Source organism: Doryrhamphus excisus, chromosome 5 (assembly GCF_030265055.1).
Source record: "Doryrhamphus excisus isolate RoL2022-K1 chromosome 5, RoL_Dexc_1.0, whole genome shotgun sequence".
Classification (NCBI taxonomy): Eukaryota; Metazoa; Chordata; class Actinopteri; order Syngnathiformes; family Syngnathidae; genus Doryrhamphus; species Doryrhamphus excisus.
This window is the reverse complement of record NC_080470.1, coordinates 26,988,719-27,003,130: the sequence shown is the minus strand read 5'-3', so window position 1 is coordinate 27,003,130 and position 14,412 is coordinate 26,988,719. Positions and strand designations below refer to the sequence as shown.

Sequence of the window (14,412 nt, the reverse complement as noted above, 5' to 3'; positions counted from 1 at the left end):
ACACTGTATACTGTTGTGATTTTTTGACAGACATGTCTAGTAAACAGGAGATCCTGGGTTCAAATCCCAGCAGTGCCTTCTCTGTGTTTCAGCAGCTCCTATGCTGTTATTTAAAAGAAATGTTGTTCTTCTTCTGTTGAATAAAGACCCATCATTTCTGATGTCATATGTAGTATACATGTCACATGTACTACAATGCTCCCTACAAAGACAATACCCTTGTGTATTTGGACATTTGCAGGTTTAAGAAAACAGACCACATTAGCCAAATATCTTCTGGACAAAAGAGTGGTCAGACAAGACAAAGTTTGAGCCAGTCACCTGAACATTAGACTTTTGATCTGAGTGTCCGGGATTCAAGTCCCTGTTCAGGTGACCAGTGATAGGGTCTGAGGTCCACTTGCAAACGCCTCCTTTTTGCCCACAAAATACAAGGGCAACAGGACAATCCCTTGGTACTTTATGGAAACAATGTGAGGTGCCTGGCTTTTAACTAGAAGTGGAAAGACTTGTGTAGCCCCTCACACAAACCATGTGTCTTCCTCCCATGCACATGTTGCCAGCTGATCCTTGACATCAGCAAAAATTTGGTTCTAGGACAATGGGGTCACCTGCCCCCATTGGTCTTTTCCAAGGAGTCACGGTGGCCGAGAGGTTAAGGCGTTGGACTCGAAATCCAATGGGGTTTCCCCGCACAGGTTGGAATCCTGAAACCATAAAAGGCTTACAGCACCTGGTATTCCCAGTCGGTCTCCCATCCAAGTACTAACCAGGCCCGCCCCTGCTTAGCTTCCGAGATCGGACGGGATCGGGCGTTTTCAGGGTAGTATGGCCGTAAGTTGCCAGGTCAACTGAAAAGATCCTATTTGAAGGCGACGCAGGCCAAAAGAGACTCCAGGAAAAAGTGTCAACCAGCGCCCTCTGCTGTCAGGCAAGAGCAGAAACCATAAAAAAATTACAGCACCTGGTATTCCCAGGCGGTCTCCCATCCAAGTACTAACCAGGCCCGCCCCTGCTTAGCTTCCGAGATCGGACGAGATCGGGCGTTTTCAGGGTAGTATGGCCGTAAGCTGCCAGGACAACTGAAAAGATCCTATCTGAAGGCGACGCAGGCCAAACTAGACTCCAGCAAAAAGTGTCAAACAGCGCCCTCTGCTGTCAGGCAAGAGCAGAAACCATAAAAGGCTTACAGCACCTGGTATTCCCAGGCGGTCTCCCATCCAAGTACTAACCAGGCCCACCCCTGCTTAGCTTCCGAGATCGGACGAGATCGGGCGTTTTCAGGGCAGTATGGCCGTAAGCTGCCAGATCAACTGAAAAGATCCTATTTGAAGGCGACGCAGGCCAAACTAGACTCCAGCAAAAAGTGTCAAACAGCGCCCTCTGCTGTCAGGCAAGAGCAGAAACCATAAAAAGCTTACAGCACCTGGTATTCCCAGGCGGTCTCCCATCCAAGTACTAACCAGGCCCGCCCCTGCTTAGCTTCCGAGATCGGACGAGATCAGGCGTTTTTTTTTTTTTTTTTTTTTTTTTTTATTATTGAACATACCACAGTACGTCACAGATATGCATACATCAACATACTATATACACAATTATTCCATTCTTTCATGTTATTACACGTCCACATTGACAACTCTCAGTCCAGGCACAGCCTGTTTGTCCAAGATTTTTTTTTTTTTTTTTTTTTTCTTTCGTTCCCCTTCTGTAGGTTGAGAGTTTTTTTTTTTTTTTTTTTTTTTTTTTTTTTTTTTTTCCCTCTCCTATAGGTTGAACACAATTTTGTTATTGTCTGCTATCAAGATCAGACCGCTCCCTTCTATGAAGGAGCTCTCGAACTTTTCTTGGTCAGCGGTCCGGCATAATGACACATCCCTCCTTACAATAGCTTCAAAATATGTCCATACGGGTATTTTTTTTTTTTCGAACTTTGCAAGGTTCCGCCTCATCCAGATAGCGTACCTGGCGTGGCTCAACATGAAGTTCCATAGGTTGATGTTCACCCCTTGCTGGCCTCCTCTGTGGCCGAGCAGGAGTTCTTCCTTCCATCTCACGGTTCGGGTGAAGTCGCTTTTCCAATTCCTCTCCATTGTACCTTTTAGTCTATCCACAAATACATTCAGTTCTTTACAGTTCACAAATAAGTGCAGCAGGCTTTCCACCTCGCTGCCGCACACATTACACTCCCTTCCTACGTTTTTATTGATTTGGTGTATTACTTCGTTTGTGTATATCCTATTATGTTTTATTTTGAAGTCCAGGTCGGCGCATTCCTGATTGTTGTATTTACAGTTTCCCATCACCCATATGTCCTGTCCTTTTATGTGGCTGAACACTTTCGGCCAGAGGAGCTCAGCGGTTGGCCTTTTAAAGGCCTTGCTCACAAGGGCCCAATAGAGTGTTTTCACTGTGCATGTTTTTATGTTGATCTCTTTTTCTTTGGTTTTTAGCATAATTCCAGGTAGCTCATCTGTTTCTTTACCTGTTTCTTGGCTATTTATGTGCCTTTGCCAAGCTTTTGGGATGGCCATCTTTATTTTATTGTATTCGTTCTTTATTGTTCTTTCCGGTATTTCATCGTCATATTCGTGTACACTGTCTATAATGGCTTGCTCCCTCAGGAAGCCCGGTATGACCTCATATACAAAGTCTTTAATTTGTCTTAGTCCTGCTGAAAAGAAGACTTTGTTATACAGTACTTTTCCTTCCTTTACGATCTGGGGGTTTTGAAAGACCGGCTGGCTCATCACTTTGTTTTTTGTGTGGTTTGTGTACACAAAGTCATGCACAAGCCTACCCCAGGCCTCCATGACTTCTTTAAAGAAGGTGGGGGTGCCCTCGTGCAGCCTCCCTCTCAGGTCCATCAGTAGGCTGTATTGCCCACACCGTCCATATTTGAAGAGGGTCTCTCGGAAGAAGGGCTTCCACCCACAGTCTGTTTCTCCCTGCAAATATTTTATCACCATCCTGGTTCTGATTGCCGCTTTTTTGGTCTGTAAGTCCACCAGTTTTAGTCCGCCCTCTTTATACTGTCCTATCAGGGTTTTTTGTGCAATGCGCACGCCTTTCCCCTCCCACAGGAAGTCGCATATGGTTCTCTCTGCTTCGGCCGCTGCCCACTGGGGCAGGCTCACCACTCCCAGGGCATATACCAGTTTGGACATTAACAGAGAGTTTATGATGACCACCCTCCCTTTTAGGGTCAGCTTTCGTGCTCTCCATCTGTTTACGGTCTGTTTGATCTTGTTTAAGGTTCCCGTCCATGTCAAGTTGGTCACTTGTTTGTCGTTTGCGCCTATATATATGCCGATGATCTTTATGCAGTCTTGTGCCTCCTTAAACGGCAGATCGCATTTCTGTCCCTCAAAGTTGCCGATGTATAAAATCTCGGACTTGTCCATATTAATTTTTGCGCCCGCTGCCCTCCCGTATTTTTCCAGGCATCCCATTGCATTGCGCACATCCTCGGCGTCTTTCAGAGTCAGGGTTGTGTCATCCGCGTATTGGTGGATGACGCTCCGGCCTCCTCCCGGTATCGCCACTCCCTTTATTTCTCCGGTGGTTTTTATGAGAGCGGCGAGGGGTTCTACCGCAATGGTGAATAGCGGGGCGGATAGCGGGCAGCCTTGTCTCACCGATCTCGTCAGGGGGAAGGTGTCTGTCATTGTGCCATTTATTTTCACGCAACTTCTCGCCTGCCCGTACAGCAGCTGCAGCCATCGTAGCATCCTTTTGCCCACCCCTACTTTTTGCATCGTCTTCCATATGAAAGGGTGCTCCACCCTGTCGAAGGCTTTATTTAAGTCTAGGCTGATCACTATCCCGCTTTCTTCCTTCATGTGTTCCACCACGTTTTGCACGGTTCTCACTGTGTCTGTGATATCTCTTCCCGGCACACTGTACGCCTGGGTGGGTGAGATAATTTCTTTTAAGACTCCTTTTAGCCTGTTTGCTAACACTTTGGCGAGTATTTTATAATCCACATTTAGCAGGCTTATTGGCCTGTAGTTCTCTAGTTTTTCCCTGTCGCCTTTTTTGTGGATGAGGGTGATGATGCCCGTGGCCATAGAGGTCGGCATCTCTCCCCTCTCCTCCATGCGTTGGTATACTTTGTGCAGCATGGGTGCCAGCGTAACGGTGAATGCTTTGTACAATTCGGCCGTAAGGCCGTCGCTTCCGGGACTTTTGCGGGGCTGCAGTTCTTTAATTGCTTTTTCTATATCCGCTATGCGTATGTCTCTTTCACAGGCGCGTCTTCCGGCCTCGGTCACCTTTGCGGTGACTCTTTCTATGATCTCATCTGCGCTTTGTTCGTTGATTTGGCCTCCTGTGAAGAGGTCTGCATAGTAGTCTCTCGTGATTTCGAGGATTTCAACAAAATCTGAGGTTGTTTGGCCCCTTTTGTCTTCTAGTTGTTTTATGTACATTTTCCTCTGTTTTTCTTTCTCAAGGTTTAAGAAGAAACTGGTGTACTTTTCGCCCTTTGCTGCCCAAAGCGCTTTACTTCTGATGATTGCGCCTTCGCACCTTTCTTTTTCGTATACGGCCAGTTCCTTTTTTAATTGGATGTATTTTTCGATGTTATATTGTGGTATTTCTTCTATCTTTTTTTCCTCTATTGCTATTTTGCTTTCCAGCATTACTCTGTTTTCGTTGTCTATTTGCTTTTTCCGTTTGGCAAATTTTATGCTCTGCTTTTTGATGAAAGTCTTTATCGTCTCCCATCCTTGGATGGCATCGTCCTCCATCAACTCCTGCACAAGTTCACTTTGGAGCAGGGTGGTTATCTTATTTTTGTATGCCGGGTCTTGTACTAGCGAGGAGTTGAGGCACCAGGTTCCCCCGCCCTTCCCCTCCCCTTTGGGCCCTAAGGTTAATGTCATGATAGCGTGGTCGCTTAATTCTGTAAACTCCCACTTCAGTTCGCGTACATGTCCTATAATTTCTTCCTTTGCAATACACAGGTCTATTCTACTCTGTTTCAGTTTTTTCCGCACTACCTGTTTTCTTGTATACCCTCTTTTGTTGGGGTTGTCGTTCCTCCACACGTCAACAAGGTTTTTGTCTTTTAGCAGGCTGAGTAGGGCTGCTCGGGAGACATCGGGTTTGAAGGTGGAGGCGCTGCAAGCGTCCATCCTGGTGCAGCGTACGTTAAAGTCCCCTACCAGCAGCGTGTTTGGTATGCATAAGGGGCCCAGCCATTCGAAGAAAGCCTTCCTTTCGATTTCATTATTCGATGCGTAGATGTTTATCAGCCTGTATTTTATTTTGGCCCGCATGAAGTCTACAATTAGCGCTCTTCCTTCGCTGTTTGTTTGTATTTGGACCGCATTTTCAACGCAGTTCTCTTTTAGGAGTATGGCTACGCCGCATGACTTTTGTGTCTTGTTGTTAACGAATATCGGCCCTGTCCATCTCTTTCGTATTTCCGGGAGGAGTTCGTTTGTCCATCTTGTCTCTTGCAAGCATACTATGTCCGCGTCTAGTCTGTGTAGTGCTCTTTCAAGTTTGTTCATATTTCTGACGCCGTTTATGTTTAAATTTGAAATTGTCACGGCGTTCATTATCTTTTGTGGGTGGGAATTATCTACCTTACATTCTATACAGTTTTCTCTCTTTTTTCCTCTTGTAACTTTTAAGCTGTTGGATCTCCATTTCATCCGGGCTCGAAAGGTCGCCCATTTCCTCCCACCTGCCTGTGGCTTCGTCGCCCCCGTCGTTGTCCCTCGCCGTGCTGGGGCCTGCTTTTGCTCCGTCGTTCCCTGTTTCCGCTTTTGTCACCGCTCCCGCCGTTCTCCTCGTCTTTGTCGCTGGTGTTGTCGTCGTCGTCGCTGCCGCCTCGGCCGCCGTCGTCGTCATCGCTGCTGCCTCAGTCGTCGTCGTCGCTGCCGCCTCAGCCGCCGCCGTCGTCGCTGCCGCCTCAGCCGCCTCAGCCGCCTCAGCCGCCGCCGTTGTCGCTGCCGCCTCAGCCTCAGCCGCCTCCTCCGCCACCGTCTCTGTCACCGCAGCCGCCGTCGCTGTCACCGCAGCTGCCGTTGCTGCTGTCATCGTCGTCGCCGCTGCCACCTCCATTGGCGTTGGCATCCTCTCCATTCTCTTTTCCTCTCCTTCACTTAGCACTGTAGCTGCCGGCGTTTCCATGTCTCTCTCCAGCGCTCCCTCAACCAGCATCTCCGCCTCTGCTGTCAAGCCGCCCCCCAGCACCGCCTCAGCCTGCATCGGCAATGGGCCGCGATCGCCCCTTTCATTCTCCTCACACTCTCTGGCGTAGTGGCCTTGCTCGCCACATTTAAAGCACTTAAACTCCGGGCAATCTCGGATAATGTGGCCGGGCTGGATGCACAATCTGCATACCTTCCTCTGGCGGTCGTGTAGCACCCGAAAGTGTTCTTCCCCCTCGAGGGTCTCAAACTTAGTTGCAAATGGTAGGGAGCGGACTTTTTCGTTGAAGCGCACCTTTAGGTAGCGTGTTCCGTCTGCAATGTCGGTGCCTGGCCACATGCGCCTTCTGATGGTGGACACTGCCTGAACTCCCCATTCCTCCAGCTTCTTCAGGATCACCTCATCTTCAATGTACACTGGAAGGCCAAGGAACGAGACGACGAGCTCGTCATTACGAATTTCTGACGCTATAATCTTATTGGTCTTCAATGTGATGCCGTCCAGCAGACGGTCCTTTCCTTTTTTGTCTTCTGTAGTAACTTCGAATTTTGTCAGGGATTTTTGGCGGCATCCCACCACTCGTCCACATTCTTCTCTAATTTTCTTACATATCTCCATCATCGTTACTTTTTCCTGTCCTACTACTTCCACTGCCACTGTTAATTGTCTTTCATACTTGTTGTCTGCATTTGTTGTCTCGTCCACGCTTTTCTTCTCTGCTCGCTCCATTTTCCCTCTTATAGGCCCCGGCATCATTTGACACCCACCCCCCCCAGCCGCGGTTGGTGGTGGTGGGGGCGTGGGGTTGCTTCGTACAAGTATTACGTTTTAGGCGGAAATTTGGCTAAAATTCTTCAAAAGAAATCGGAAGACAGGGAGTACACACTCAGGGTTGCCTCTTGTTTGCTCACACTCTCACCTGCACTCAATCACCAATCAGTGATCGGGCGTTTTCAGGGTAGTATGGCCGTAAGCTGCCAGGTCAACTGAAAAGATCCTATTTGAAGGTGACGCAGGCCAAACTAGACTCCAGCAAAAAGTGTCAGGCAAGAGCAGAAACCATGAAAAGCTTACAGCACCTGGTATTCCCAGGCGGTCTCCCATCCAAGTACTAACCAGGCCCGCCCCTGCTTAGCTTCCGAGATCGGACGAGATCGGGCGTTTTCAGGGTAGTATGGCCGTAAGCTGCCACATCAACTGAAAAGATCCTATTTGAAGGCGACGCAGGCCAAACTAGACTCCAGCAAAAAGTGTCAAACAGCGCCCTCTGCTGTCAGGCAAGAGCAGAAACCATAAAAAGCTTACAGCACCTGGTATTCCCAGGCGGTCTCCCATCCAAGTACTAACCAGGCCCGCCCCTGCTTAGCTTCCGAGATCGGACGAGATCGGGCGTTTTCAGGGTAGTATGGCCGTAAGCTGCCAGGTCAACTGAAAAGATCCTATTTGAAGGTGACGCAGGCCAAACTAGACTCCAGCAAAAAGTGTCAAACAGCGCCCTCTGCTGTCAGGCTAGAGCAGAAACCATAAAAAGCTTACAGCACCTGGTATTCCCAGGCGGTCTCCCATCCAAGTACTAACCAGGCCCACCCCTGCTTAGCTTCCGAGATCAGGCGTTTTCAGGGTAGTATGGCCGTAAGCTGCCAGGTCAACTGAAAAGATCCTATTTGAAGGCGACGCAGGCCAAACTAGACTCCAGCAAAAAGTGTCAAACAGCGCCCTCTGCTGTCAGGCAAGAGCAGAAACCATAAAAAGCTTACAGCACCTGGTATTCCCAGGCGGTCTCCCATCCAAGTACTAACCAGGCCCGCCCCTGCTTAGCTTCCGAGATCGGACGAGATCGGGCGTTTTCAGGGTAGTATGGCCGTAAGCTGCCAGGTCAACTGAAAAGATCCTATTTGAAGGTGACGCAGGCCAAACTAGACTCCAGCAAAAAGTGTCAAACAGCGCCCTCTGCTGTCAGGCTAGAGCAGAAACCATAAAAAGCTTACAGCACCTGGTATTCCCAGGCGGTCTCCCATCCAAGTACTAACCAGGCCCACCCCTGCTTAGCTTCCGAGATCAGGCGTTTTCAGGGTAGTATGGCCGTAAGCTGCCAGGGCAACTGTAAAGATCCTATTTGAAGGTGACGCAGGCCAAACTAGACTCCAGCAAAAAGTGTCAAACAGCGCCCTCTGCTGTCAGGCAAGAGCAGAAACCATATAAAGCTTACAGCACCTGGTATTCCCAGGCGGTCTCCCATCCAAGTACTAACCAGGCCCGCCCCTGCTTAGCTTCCGAGATCGGACGAGATCGGGCATTTTCAGGGTAGTATGGCCGTAAGCTGCCAGGTCAAATGAAAAGATCCTATTTGAAGGTGACGCAGGCCAAACTAGACTCTGGCAAAAAGTGTCAAACAGCGCCCTCTGCTGTCAGGCAAGAGCAGAAACCATAAAAAGCTTACAGCACCTGGTATTCCCAGGCGGTCTCCCATCCAAGTACTAACCAGGCCCGCCCCTGCTTAGCGTCCGAGATCGGGCGTTTTCAGGGTAGTATGGCCGTAAGCTGCCAGATCAACTGAAAAGATCCTATTTGAAGGCGACGCAGGCCAAACTAGACTCCAGCAAAAAGTGTCAAACAGCGCCCTCTGCTGTCAGGCAAGAGCAGAAACCATAAAAAGCTTACAGCACCTGGTATTCCCAGGCGGTCTCCCATCCAAGTACTAATCAGGCCCGCCCCTGCTTAGCTTCCGAGATCGGACGAGATCGGACGAGATCGGGCGTTTTCAGGGTAGTATGGCCGTAAGCTGCCACATCAACTGAAAAGATCCTATTTGAAGGCGACGCAGGCCAAACTAGACTCCAGCAAAAAGTGTCAGGCAAGAGCAGAAACCATGAAAAGCTTACAGCACCTGGTATTCCCAGGCGGTCTCCCATCCAAGTACTAACCAGGCCCGCCCCTGCTTAGCTTCCGAGATCGGACGAGATCGGGCGTTTTCAGGGTAGTATGGCCGTAAGCTGCCACATCAACTGAAAAGATCCTATTTGAAGGCGACGCAGGCCAAACTAGACTCCAGCAAAAAGTGTCAAACAGCGCCCTCTGCTGTCAGGCAAGAGCAGAAACCATAAAAAGCTTACAGCACCTGGTATTCCCAGGCGGTCTCCCATCCAAGTACTAACCAGGCCCGCCCCTGCTTAGCTTCCGAGATCGGACGAGATCGGGCGTTTTCAGGGTAGTATGGCCGTAAGCTGCCAGGTCAACTGAAAAGATCCTATTTGAAGGTGACGCAGGCCAAACTAGACTCCAGCAAAAAGTGTCAAACAGCGCCCTCTGCTGTCAGGCTAGAGCAGAAACCATAAAAAGCTTACAGCACCTGGTATTCCCAGGCGGTCTCCCATCCAAGTACTAACCAGGCCCACCCCTGCTTAGCTTCCGAGATCAGGCGTTTTCAGGGTAGTATGGCCGTAAGCTGCCAGGGCAACTGTAAAGATCCTATTTGAAGGCGACGCAGGCCAAACTAGACTCCAGCAAAAAGTGTCAAACAGCGCCCTCTGCTGTCAGGCAAGAGCAGAAACCATAAAAAGCTTACAGCACCTGGTATTCCCAGGCGGTCTCCCATCCAAGTACTAACCAGGCCCACCCCTGCTTAGCTTCCGAGATCGGGCTTTTACAGGGTAGTATGGCCTAAGCTGCCAGGTCAACTGAAAAGATCCTATTTGAAGGTGACGCAGGCCAAACTAGACTCCAGCAAAAAGTGTCAAACAGCGCCCTCTGCTGTCAGGCAAGAGCAGAAACCATAAAAAGCTTACAGCACCTGGTATTCCCAGGCGGTCTCCCATCCAAGTACTAATCAGGCCCGCCCCTGCTTAGCTTCCGAGATCGGACGAGATCGGACGAGATCGGGCGTTTTCAGGGTAGTATGGCCGTAAGCTGCCACATCAACTGAAAAGATCCTATTTGAAGGCGACGCAGGCCAAACTAGACTCCAGCAAAAAGTGTCAAACAGCGCCCTCTGCTGTCAGGCAAGAGCAGAAACCATAAAAAGCTTACAGCACCTGGTATTCCCAGGCGGTCTCCCATCCAAGTACTAACCAGGCCCGCCCCTGCTTAGCGTCCGAGATCGGGCGTTTCCAGGGTAGTATGGCCGTAAGCTGCCAGGTCAACTGAAAAGATCCTATTTGAAGGTGACCCAGGCCAAACTAGACTCCAGCAAAACATGTCAAACAGCGCCCTCTGCTGTCAGGCAAGAGCAGAAACCATGAAAAGCCTACAGCACCTGGTATTCCCAGGCAGTCACCCATCCAAGTACTAACCAGGCCCGCCCCTGCTTAGCTTCCGAGATCGGACGAGATCGGGCGTTTTCAGGGTAGTATGGCCGTAAGCTGCCAGATCAACTGAAAAGATCCTATTTGAAGGCGACGCAGGCCAAACTAGACTCCAGCAAAAAGTGTCAAACAGCGCCCTCTGCTGTCAGGCAAGAGCAGAAACCATAAAAAGCTTACAGCACCTGGTATTCCCAGGCGGTCTCCCATCCAAGTACTAACCAGGCCCACCCCTGCTTAGCTTCCGAGATCGGGCTTTTACAGGGTAGTATGGCCTAAGCTGCCAGGTCAACTGAAAAGATCCTATTTGAAGGTGACGCAGGCCAAACTCGACTCCAGCAAAAAGTGTGAAACAGCGCCCTCTGCTGTCAGGCAAGAGCAGAAACCATAAAAAGCTTACAGCACCTGGTATTCCCAGGCGGTCTCCCATCCAAGTACTAACCAGGCCCGCCCCTGCTTAGCTTCCGAGATCGGACGAGATCGGGCGTTTTCAGGGTAGTATGGCCGTAAGCTGCCACATCAACTGAAAAGATCCTATTTGAAGGCGACGCAGGCCAAACTAGACTCCAGCAAAAAGTGTCAAACAGCGCCCTCTGCTGTCAGGCAAGAGCAGAAACCATAAAAAGCTTACAGCACCTGGTATTCCCAGGCGGTCTCCCATCCAAGTACTAACCAGGCCCGCCCCTGCTTAGCTTCCGAGATCGGACGAGATCGGGCGTTTTCAGGGTAGTATGGCCGTAAGCTGCCAGGTCAACTGAAAAGATCCTATTTGAAGGTGACGCAGGCCAAACTAGACTACAGCAAAAAGTGTCAAACAGCGCCCTCTGCTGTCAGGCAAGAGCAGAAACCATAAAAAGCTTACAGCACCTGGTATTCCCAGGCGGTCTCCCATCCAAGTACTAACCAGGCCCGCCCCTGCTTAGCTTCCGAGATCGGGCGTTTTCAGGGTAGTATGGCCGTAAGCTGCCAGGTCAACTGAAAAGATCCTATTTGAAGGTGACGCAGGCCAAACTAGACTCCAGCAAAAAGTGTCAAACAGCGCCCTCTGCTGTCAGGCAAGAGCAGAAACCATAAAAAGCTTACAGCACCTGGTATTCCCAGGCGGTCTCCCATCCAAGTACTAACCAGGCCCGCCCCTGCTTAGCTTCCGAGATCGGACGAGATCGGGCGTTTTCAGGGTAGTATGGCCGTAAGCTGCCAGATCAACTGAAAAGATCCTATTTGAAGGCGACGCAGGCCAAACTAGACTCCAGCAAAAAGTGTCAAACAGCGCCCTCTGCTGTCAGGCAAGAGCAGAAACCATAAAAAGCTTACAGCACCTGGTATTCCCAGGCGGTCTCCCATCCAAGTACTAACCAGGCCCACCCCTGCTTAGCTTCCGAGATCGGGCTTTTACAGGGTAGTATGGCCGTAAGCTGCCAGGTCAACTGAAAAGATCCTATTTGAAGGTGACGCAGGCCAAACTAGACTCCAGCAAAAAGTGTCAAACAGCGCCCTCTGCTGTCAGGCAAGAGCAGAAACCATAAAAAGCTTACAGCACCTGGTATTCCCAGGCGGTCTCCCATCCAAGTACTAATCAGGCCCGCCCCTGCTTAGCTTCCGAGATTGGACAAGATCGGGCGTTTTCAGGGTAGTATGGCCGTAAGCTGCCAGGTCAACTGAAAAGATCCTATTTGAAGGCGACGCAGGCCAAACTAGACTCCAGCAAAAAGTGTCAAACAGCGCCCTCTGCTGTCAGGGAAGAGCAGAAACCATAAAAAGCTTACAGCACCTGGTATTCCCAGGCGGTCTCCCATCCAAGTACTAACCAGGCCCGCCCCTGCTTAGCTTCCGAGATCGGACGAGATCGGGCGTTTTCAGGGTAGTATGGCCGTAAGCTGCCATGTCAACTGAAAAGATCCTATTTGAAGGTGACGCAGGCCAAACTAGACTCCAGCAAAAAGTGTCAAACAGCGCCCTCTGCTGTCAGGCAAGAGCAGAAACCATAAAAAGCTTACAGCACCTGGTATTCCCAGGCGGTCTCCCATCCAAGTACTAACCAGGCCCACCCCTGCTTAGCTTCCGAGATCAGGCGTTTTCAGGGTAGTATGGCCGTAAGCTGCCAGGGCAACTGTAAAGATCCTATTTGAAGGCGACGCAGGCCAAACTAGACTCCAGCAAAAAGTGTCAAACAGCGCCCTCTGCTGTCAGGCAAGAGCAGAAACCATATAAAGCTTACAGCACCTGGTATTCCCAGGCGGTCTCCCATCCAAGTACTAACCAGGCCCGCCCCTGCTTAGCTTCCGAGATCGGACGAGATCGGGCATTTTCAGGGTAGTATGGCCGTAAGCTGCCAGGTCAAATGAAAAGATCCTATTTGAAGGTGACGCAGGCCAAAGTAGACTCTGGCAAAAAGTGTCAAACAGCGCCCTCTGCTGTCAGGCAAGAGCAGAAACCATAAAAAGCTTACAGCACCTGGTATTCCCAGGCGGTCTCCCATCCAAGTACTAACCAGGCCCGCCCCTGCTTAGCGTCCGAGATCGGGCGTTTTCAGGGTAGTATGGCCGTAAGCTGCCAGATCAACTGAAAAGATCCTATTTGAAGGCGACGCAGGCCAAACTAGACTCCAGCAAAAAGTGTGAAACAGCGCCCTCTGCTGTCAGGCAAGAGCAGAAACCATAAAAAGCTTACAGCACCTGGTATTCCCAGGCGGTCTCCCATCCAAGTACTAACCAGGCCCGCCCCTGCTTAGCTTCCGAGATCGGACGAGATCGGGCGTTTTCAGGGTAGTATGGCCGTAAGCTGCCACATCAACTGAAAAGATCCTATTTGAAGGCGACGCAGGCCAAACTGGACTCCAGCAAAAAGTGTCAAACAGCGCCCTCTGCTGTCAGGCAAGAGCAGAAACCATAAAAAGCTTACAGCACCTGGTATTCCCAGGCGGTCTCCCATCCAAGTACTAACCAGGCCCGCCCCTGCTTAGCTTCCGAGATCGGACGAGATCGGGCGTTTTCAGGGTAGTATGGCCGTAAGCTGCCAGGTCAACTGAAAAGATCCTATTTGAAGGTGACGCAGGCCAAACTAGACTACAGCAAAAAGTGTCAAACAGCGCCCTCTGCTGTCAGGCAAGAGCAGAAACCATAAAAAGCTTACAGCACCTGGTATTCCCAGGCGGTCTCCCATCCAAGTACTAACCAGGCCCGCCCCTGCTTAGCGTCCGAGATCGGGCGTTTCCAGGGTAGTATGGCCGTAAGCTGCCAGGTCAACTGAAAAGATCCTATTTGAAGGTGACCCAGGCCAAACTAGACTCCAGCAAAACATGTCAAACAGCGCCCTCTGCTGTCAGGCAAGAGCAGAAACCATGAAAAGCCTACAGCACCTGGTATTCCCAGGCAGTCACCCATCCAAGTACTAACCAGGCCCGCCCCTGCTTAGCTTCCGAGATCGGACGAGATCGGGCGTTTTCAGGGTAGTATGGCCGTAAGCTGCCAGATCAACTGAAAAGATCCTATTTGAAGGTGACGCAGGCCAAACTAAACTCTGGCAAAAAGTGTCAAACAGCGCCCTTTGCTGTCAGGCAAGAGCAGAAACCATAAAAAGCTTACAGCACCTGGTATTCCCAGGCGGTCTCCATTCCAAGTACTAACCAGGCCCACCCCTGCTTAGCTTCCGAGATCGGACGAGATCGGGCGTTTTCAGGGTAGTATGGCCGTAAGCTGCCAGATCAACTGAAAAGATCCTATTTGAAGGCGACGCAGGCCAAACTAGACTCCAGCAAAAAGTGTCAAACAGCGCCCTCTGCTGTCAGGCAAGAGCAAAAACCATAAAAAGCTTACAGCACCTGGTATTCCCAGGCGGTCTCCCATCCAAGTACTAACCAGGCCCGCCGCTGCTTAGCTTCCGAGATCGGGCGTTTTCAGGGTAGTATGGCCGTAAGCTGCCAGGTCAACTGAAAAGATCTTATTTGAAGGCG

The 14,412-nt window shown here is 50.3% G+C and overlaps 20 non-coding genes and 15 pseudogenes across 20 annotated transcripts; all 35 read right to left on the bottom strand.

Annotated features, from left to right (window-relative positions):
• Positions 1-721: 721 nt before the first annotated feature.
• Positions 722-840, bottom strand: LOC131130350 (5S ribosomal RNA). Its single transcript, XR_009130047.1, has one exon. It is a non-coding gene; the product is annotated as a 5S ribosomal RNA (ribosomal RNA).
• Positions 841-952: 112 nt separating this feature from the next.
• On the bottom strand, positions 953-1,071 carry LOC131130361 (5S ribosomal RNA). Its single transcript, XR_009130058.1, has one exon. It is a non-coding gene; the product is annotated as a 5S ribosomal RNA (ribosomal RNA).
• A 112-nt stretch (positions 1,072-1,183) lies between these two features.
• On the bottom strand, positions 1,184-1,302 carry LOC131130223 (5S ribosomal RNA). The gene has a single exon (XR_009129980.1). It is a non-coding gene; the product is annotated as a 5S ribosomal RNA (ribosomal RNA).
• Positions 1,303-7,229: 5,927 nt separating this feature from the next.
• On the bottom strand, positions 7,230-7,348 carry LOC131130341 (5S ribosomal RNA). The gene has a single exon (XR_009130038.1). It is a non-coding gene; the product is annotated as a 5S ribosomal RNA (ribosomal RNA).
• A 112-nt stretch (positions 7,349-7,460) lies between these two features.
• LOC131130340 (5S ribosomal RNA) lies at positions 7,461-7,579 on the bottom strand. Its single transcript, XR_009130037.1, has one exon. It is a non-coding gene; the product is annotated as a 5S ribosomal RNA (ribosomal RNA).
• Positions 7,580-7,691: 112 nt separating this feature from the next.
• Positions 7,692-7,800, bottom strand: LOC131130265 (5S ribosomal RNA; annotated as a pseudogene).
• A 112-nt stretch (positions 7,801-7,912) lies between these two features.
• LOC131130339 (5S ribosomal RNA) lies at positions 7,913-8,031 on the bottom strand. The gene has a single exon (XR_009130036.1). It is a non-coding gene; the product is annotated as a 5S ribosomal RNA (ribosomal RNA).
• Positions 8,032-8,143: 112 nt separating this feature from the next.
• On the bottom strand, positions 8,144-8,252 carry LOC131130264 (5S ribosomal RNA; annotated as a pseudogene).
• A 112-nt stretch (positions 8,253-8,364) lies between these two features.
• LOC131130348 (5S ribosomal RNA) lies at positions 8,365-8,483 on the bottom strand. The gene has a single exon (XR_009130045.1). It is a non-coding gene; the product is annotated as a 5S ribosomal RNA (ribosomal RNA).
• A 112-nt stretch (positions 8,484-8,595) lies between these two features.
• LOC131130272 (5S ribosomal RNA) lies at positions 8,596-8,704 on the bottom strand (annotated as a pseudogene).
• Positions 8,705-8,816: 112 nt separating this feature from the next.
• LOC131130237 (5S ribosomal RNA) lies at positions 8,817-8,945 on the bottom strand (annotated as a pseudogene).
• A 92-nt stretch (positions 8,946-9,037) lies between these two features.
• Positions 9,038-9,156, bottom strand: LOC131130338 (5S ribosomal RNA). The gene has a single exon (XR_009130035.1). It is a non-coding gene; the product is annotated as a 5S ribosomal RNA (ribosomal RNA).
• Positions 9,157-9,268: 112 nt separating this feature from the next.
• LOC131130337 (5S ribosomal RNA) lies at positions 9,269-9,387 on the bottom strand. The gene has a single exon (XR_009130034.1). It is a non-coding gene; the product is annotated as a 5S ribosomal RNA (ribosomal RNA).
• Positions 9,388-9,499: 112 nt separating this feature from the next.
• On the bottom strand, positions 9,500-9,608 carry LOC131130262 (5S ribosomal RNA; annotated as a pseudogene).
• A 112-nt stretch (positions 9,609-9,720) lies between these two features.
• On the bottom strand, positions 9,721-9,828 carry LOC131130301 (5S ribosomal RNA; annotated as a pseudogene).
• A 112-nt stretch (positions 9,829-9,940) lies between these two features.
• On the bottom strand, positions 9,941-10,069 carry LOC131130236 (5S ribosomal RNA; annotated as a pseudogene).
• Positions 10,070-10,181: 112 nt separating this feature from the next.
• Positions 10,182-10,290, bottom strand: LOC131130274 (5S ribosomal RNA; annotated as a pseudogene).
• Positions 10,291-10,402: 112 nt separating this feature from the next.
• On the bottom strand, positions 10,403-10,521 carry LOC131130358 (5S ribosomal RNA). Its single transcript, XR_009130055.1, has one exon. It is a non-coding gene; the product is annotated as a 5S ribosomal RNA (ribosomal RNA).
• Positions 10,522-10,633: 112 nt separating this feature from the next.
• Positions 10,634-10,741, bottom strand: LOC131130300 (5S ribosomal RNA; annotated as a pseudogene).
• Positions 10,742-10,853: 112 nt separating this feature from the next.
• LOC131130335 (5S ribosomal RNA) lies at positions 10,854-10,972 on the bottom strand. The gene has a single exon (XR_009130033.1). It is a non-coding gene; the product is annotated as a 5S ribosomal RNA (ribosomal RNA).
• A 112-nt stretch (positions 10,973-11,084) lies between these two features.
• Positions 11,085-11,203, bottom strand: LOC131130333 (5S ribosomal RNA). The gene has a single exon (XR_009130032.1). It is a non-coding gene; the product is annotated as a 5S ribosomal RNA (ribosomal RNA).
• A 112-nt stretch (positions 11,204-11,315) lies between these two features.
• On the bottom strand, positions 11,316-11,424 carry LOC131130257 (5S ribosomal RNA; annotated as a pseudogene).
• A 112-nt stretch (positions 11,425-11,536) lies between these two features.
• LOC131130321 (5S ribosomal RNA) lies at positions 11,537-11,655 on the bottom strand. The gene has a single exon (XR_009130020.1). It is a non-coding gene; the product is annotated as a 5S ribosomal RNA (ribosomal RNA).
• Positions 11,656-11,767: 112 nt separating this feature from the next.
• Positions 11,768-11,876, bottom strand: LOC131130277 (5S ribosomal RNA; annotated as a pseudogene).
• Positions 11,877-11,988: 112 nt separating this feature from the next.
• LOC131130234 (5S ribosomal RNA) lies at positions 11,989-12,107 on the bottom strand. Its single transcript, XR_009129990.1, has one exon. It is a non-coding gene; the product is annotated as a 5S ribosomal RNA (ribosomal RNA).
• Positions 12,108-12,219: 112 nt separating this feature from the next.
• LOC131130309 (5S ribosomal RNA) lies at positions 12,220-12,338 on the bottom strand. Its single transcript, XR_009130009.1, has one exon. It is a non-coding gene; the product is annotated as a 5S ribosomal RNA (ribosomal RNA).
• A 112-nt stretch (positions 12,339-12,450) lies between these two features.
• Positions 12,451-12,559, bottom strand: LOC131130261 (5S ribosomal RNA; annotated as a pseudogene).
• Positions 12,560-12,671: 112 nt separating this feature from the next.
• On the bottom strand, positions 12,672-12,790 carry LOC131130347 (5S ribosomal RNA). The gene has a single exon (XR_009130044.1). It is a non-coding gene; the product is annotated as a 5S ribosomal RNA (ribosomal RNA).
• A 112-nt stretch (positions 12,791-12,902) lies between these two features.
• On the bottom strand, positions 12,903-13,011 carry LOC131130271 (5S ribosomal RNA; annotated as a pseudogene).
• Positions 13,012-13,123: 112 nt separating this feature from the next.
• LOC131130307 (5S ribosomal RNA) lies at positions 13,124-13,242 on the bottom strand. Its single transcript, XR_009130008.1, has one exon. It is a non-coding gene; the product is annotated as a 5S ribosomal RNA (ribosomal RNA).
• A 112-nt stretch (positions 13,243-13,354) lies between these two features.
• LOC131130298 (5S ribosomal RNA) lies at positions 13,355-13,473 on the bottom strand. The gene has a single exon (XR_009130007.1). It is a non-coding gene; the product is annotated as a 5S ribosomal RNA (ribosomal RNA).
• Positions 13,474-13,585: 112 nt separating this feature from the next.
• Positions 13,586-13,694, bottom strand: LOC131130273 (5S ribosomal RNA; annotated as a pseudogene).
• Positions 13,695-13,806: 112 nt separating this feature from the next.
• Positions 13,807-13,925, bottom strand: LOC131130357 (5S ribosomal RNA). The gene has a single exon (XR_009130054.1). It is a non-coding gene; the product is annotated as a 5S ribosomal RNA (ribosomal RNA).
• A 112-nt stretch (positions 13,926-14,037) lies between these two features.
• On the bottom strand, positions 14,038-14,156 carry LOC131130231 (5S ribosomal RNA). The gene has a single exon (XR_009129988.1). It is a non-coding gene; the product is annotated as a 5S ribosomal RNA (ribosomal RNA).
• A 112-nt stretch (positions 14,157-14,268) lies between these two features.
• LOC131130280 (5S ribosomal RNA) lies at positions 14,269-14,377 on the bottom strand (annotated as a pseudogene).
• Positions 14,378-14,412: the final 35 nt, after the last annotated feature.